The following is a 4,420-nucleotide window of genomic DNA, read 5'->3' as shown; positions in this document are numbered from 1 at the left end:
ATTAATGCCATACTATGCAATACTATATGCACCATGAATCAATTACATTGTGCTATGCAATGAACTTGCACATTTGGAGACCATCTTCCAAGTTCTCTGTGGGCATTGTTATACAGATGCTAGTGTGATGGTATTTGAGAAAGCACTGTATTTAGACAGTTTTGTGAGGACTTGCCAATCTGTTTCCTAGTTAAAATCAAGCTTCAGCATTTAATTCAGACAAGAATATAAGAAGTGTAACACTGTGTATAAACAAAGCCTTACACAAAGGAGCAGAATTAGATAACCTTGTCTCTCTGATGAAGAAGGCAAAGATGAAGATGCTGATGAAGACAGACAAAGGCATTGTCTGTTTTAATGCAAGAGAATGAAAGGTAAAAGGCTGTCAATATCAGTGTGTGCAGAAGGAAAAAAAGCTCTGTGTTCCTAAAATGCCCAGCCCCAAGAGTCTTGCGTGTGCATGCACTGCAGGTGCCCCCTGTAAAATTTTGAAATTTAGACATCATTTCCTTGCATTTTAGAGCATGTTGTCATCAATCGCAAGTCAAATTAGCAAGGAGAAACTTTGCTTTATTTTGTTGTTTCCTTGGGCAAAATGTGGTTAAGAACACAAAATGCTTTGCGTGCAGAAATTATTGTGCCTGAAACACGCAGGTTTTTGCGTTATCGCGAACACTGCAATATGGCTGATATCAATGTATAGTCTTGAACCTTTCTTAAAGGGCTTTGTGGAAGAACATGCCCATGTTTGTCTGCAAGGTGCCATATAGTTCATCATAGTGCCATACATGTACTCTAAAACACTCCGTAAAATTCCGTAAGATGGCAAATAACATGACAGCTTTGGTCCTACATGTATATATATCATGAGTGTCTACACTCATCTAGCTGAGACATCATCAGGTTTGGATTATCAACTAATACCAAAGACGTTCCATTGTAAACCTTCACCTGTTTCTGTTGCCTCAAACTTGTTGCATTTCGTGCCTTAGATACACATTTAATGCATTGTTCACCTACTGCTTTGTGTGTTGTACAAGAGGTTGTGTTCACCTTTACTTTGCCCTAACCTGGCCCCACAAGGGGTTAATGGTTCATATCTCCCTGACTAGGCCTTAGAGGGGGATAATTGTGTATGTTGACCTATCTAGCATTACAAGTAGATAATGTGTGTTTTGCCCTATATATGCATTAAAAGTAGAAAATAGTGTGTGTCTTTTGGCCTATCTCGCTGTATGAATAGACAAATGTGTTTGTAACCCTATCTAAGCATTAGAATTAAGTAGATAGTAGTGTGTGCATGTTTCCTTATCTAGGCATTACAAATAGATAATTGTCCATGTTGCCCAATCTAGGCATGACTAGCAGATAATACTTATGTTGGTCTTATAGGCCTTGCATGAAGATCAGTGTTAGCCCCAGCAATGCCTTAACACAACAAGGAAATTTATGTCTTCACTGTTCTCCATACCACACCCAGCCTTAAACCTCCATAAGGTTGAACAAGAGGTTTTGTGTTCTGTTATGTATCGCCCAAAGAATGATGGGGGGAAAGGTGTTTCTACTGATTGCTGATAAGAAGGTGTAGTACATGTTGAAACAATTTAATCTGATTGTAGGGAAGGTTTAAGGGTAATTTTGTGGCTTTATTTGCTGTAGGTCTGTCATGATCATCATAGTGCTGAGATGACTTTGTGGAAAGAGGCCATGGTTCTGAGGATACGTTCTCAGTATTTGCAGTAGGTCATTTGCAGTAGGTCTGTCATGATCATCATAGTGCTGAGATGACTTTGTAGAACGAGGCCATGGTTCTGAGGATATGTTCTCAGTATTTGCAGTAGGTCATTTGCTGTAGGTCTGTCATAATAATCATAGTGCTCAGATAGCTTTGTAGAATGAGGCCATGGTTCTGAGGATATGTTGGCAGTATTTAACATGTTATATTTGGGATTACACTGTCCTTAGTAAAGTATAGACTCTTGAACGTTTTGGGACTTTGAGTCCCATCTAAGATTCAGACCCACAGAGTAAGGCACCTAATCTCTAGAACACCAAGTCAGCGATCTAACCCCCTTAGCCACCACATCTTCCACAAAAAGAGAAATGTGACAACTGGTAGTCAAGATCACTCTGTGTTCCCCTCAACCATATGTAAATTGGCAAGGCTCCCATAGACGAAAGCTATGAAAACATGATTACATTTAGAAAGTGATAAAATGTAACTTATGTTATATTTTGGATTACACTGTCTTTAGTAAACTACATGATCTAGAACCTTGTGGGGTTGAGTCCTATCCAGGATTCAAACCCATACCCTCAGGCACCAAATCGCTACCACAATTGTGCATTCATAGTTCTCAGACTATTGTTGCTGATATACAGGGATGGGCTGACCGGGACACATGGAAAGGGCTGAAGGAGCAGTTCAAATCTGGCACCCTCCCCGTATTTTCATAATAACTGATATTGCTTTCAATGTTTTAAGGTCTTCTGAGTGAACAAAGTCTCACTGCACTGCTGCAGGTTCAGACAATCTTGTAGTTTTAGAGAGTGTGATGGAAACATTTTCAGTCATGATTTAAAGTGTGGGAGTAAGTGTATTAGCATAATGTAAAAAGGATGATTTAATGGTGCTTTTGAGAGTTTAATCTTTTGTTGATTTAACGGAATTACAGACTTTTAAGATGGATGAAAAATGTAGTTATTTGGAAATGTATCAGGTTGTAGCATCCATCAGCTCAGTGCCTTAGTAAATAGTATAAATGTTTTAAGCTTCCCCTGATGACCTTCAGATGATTATGACCAACAGATGCGCATGGCCCACCTACTGACATTACTGACCTTCATCTTTATGTGACAAGTCATTTATGCTACACAAATAATCATCAGTTAATGTGGACATATTTTGTTCAATTTTTTCATGAGAACCTTCAGTCATTGATGAAATTCAAATGGACATTATTAATGATCTTCATCTGGACATCATCCATTGATGACCTGTATGTGGCAATTATTGATGATGGTCAGTTTATAACATTAGTTGTTAATTACCTATTGATCTGTAATCATTGATGGGATATATATGGGCATAATGCATGGAGGTTTCATTGACCTGTGTGGACATTATTCATGATGACCTATATGTGGACTTTATTCATGATGACCTTTATGGTGACATTATTCATGATGACCTATTTTTGGACATTATTTGTGATGACCTTTATGGGGGCATTATTCATGATGACCTTTATGTGGACATCATTTGTGATGACTTATATGTGGACATTATTCATGATGACCTTTATGTTGACATCATTTGTGATGACTTATGTGGACATTATTCATGATGACCTTTATGTGGACTTTATTTATTATTCATGATGACCTTTATGTTGACATCATTTGTGATGACCTATATGTAGGGATGACCTTTATGTGGATTATTCATGATGACCTTTATGTTGACATCATTTGTGATGACCTATATGTAGACATTATTCATGATGACCTTTATGTTGATATCATTTGTGATGACCTATGTGTGGACATTATTCATGATGACCTACATGTGGATTTTATTTGTGATGACCTATATGTGGACATTGTTCATGATGACCTACATGTGGACATTATTCATGATGACCTACATGTGAATATTTTTCATGATGACCTACGTGTGAACATTTTTCCATGATAACCTTCATGTGGACATTTTTCATGATGACCTACATGTGGATTTTATTTGTGATGACCTATATGTGGACATTGTTCATGATGACCCACATGTGAATATTTTTCATGATGACCTACATGTGGACATTTTTCATGATGACCTACATGTGGATATTTTTCATGATGACCTACATGTGAATATTTTTCATGATGACCTACATGTGGACATTATTCATGATGACCTACATGTGAATATTTTTCATGATGACCTACATGTGAATATTTTTCATGATGACCTACATGTGGACATTTTTCCATGATGACCTACATGTGGACATTATTCATAATTACATACTTAGTATATCCTGACATCCATGATGCCATTATTCATGATGACATACATGTGGACATAATTAACTCACTCACTCACTCACCCTTGTATCCCACCTCTATCAGACTGTGTACATGCAATCAAGGTGAGGCAGTTGCCAGGCCACTGTTGTCCATGCTGGCCTGCACTGTGTTAATAGTGCCTTATGTGATGGTGATCATGTGTAATTCGGTCGGCAAGCCAAAGACCCAGGTTCGATTCCCCACATTTGTACAATGTGTGAAGCCCATTTCTTGTGTCCAATGTCGTGATATTGCTGGAATAGTGCTAAAAGCGGTGTAAAACTAAACTCACTCACTCCCTCACATAACTTCCTGATCAGTGTTACTGTTGTTAATTGCTCATTTGAGGCTTAAA

General features: G+C 37.9%; 1 long non-coding RNA gene across 1 annotated transcript; it reads right to left on the bottom strand.

The window, feature by feature from the left end:
- Positions 1-3,082: 3,082 nt before the first annotated feature.
- Positions 3,083-3,683, bottom strand: LOC124289421. Its single transcript, XR_006901686.1, has 3 exons — positions 3,536-3,683; positions 3,219-3,299; positions 3,083-3,137 (listed from the first exon to the last, which is right to left on the bottom strand). It is a non-coding gene; the product is annotated as an uncharacterized LOC124289421 (long non-coding RNA).
- Positions 3,684-4,420: the final 737 nt, after the last annotated feature.

The sequence above is a fragment of the Haliotis rubra genome, unplaced genomic scaffold, assembly GCF_003918875.1.
Source record: "Haliotis rubra isolate DU_JTF1 unplaced genomic scaffold, ASM391887v1 Scf440, whole genome shotgun sequence".
Taxonomy (NCBI): Eukaryota; Metazoa; Mollusca; class Gastropoda; order Lepetellida; family Haliotidae; genus Haliotis; species Haliotis rubra.
The sequence above is the reverse complement of the archived record's forward strand: the minus strand, read 5'-3'. Positions and strand labels throughout refer to the sequence as shown.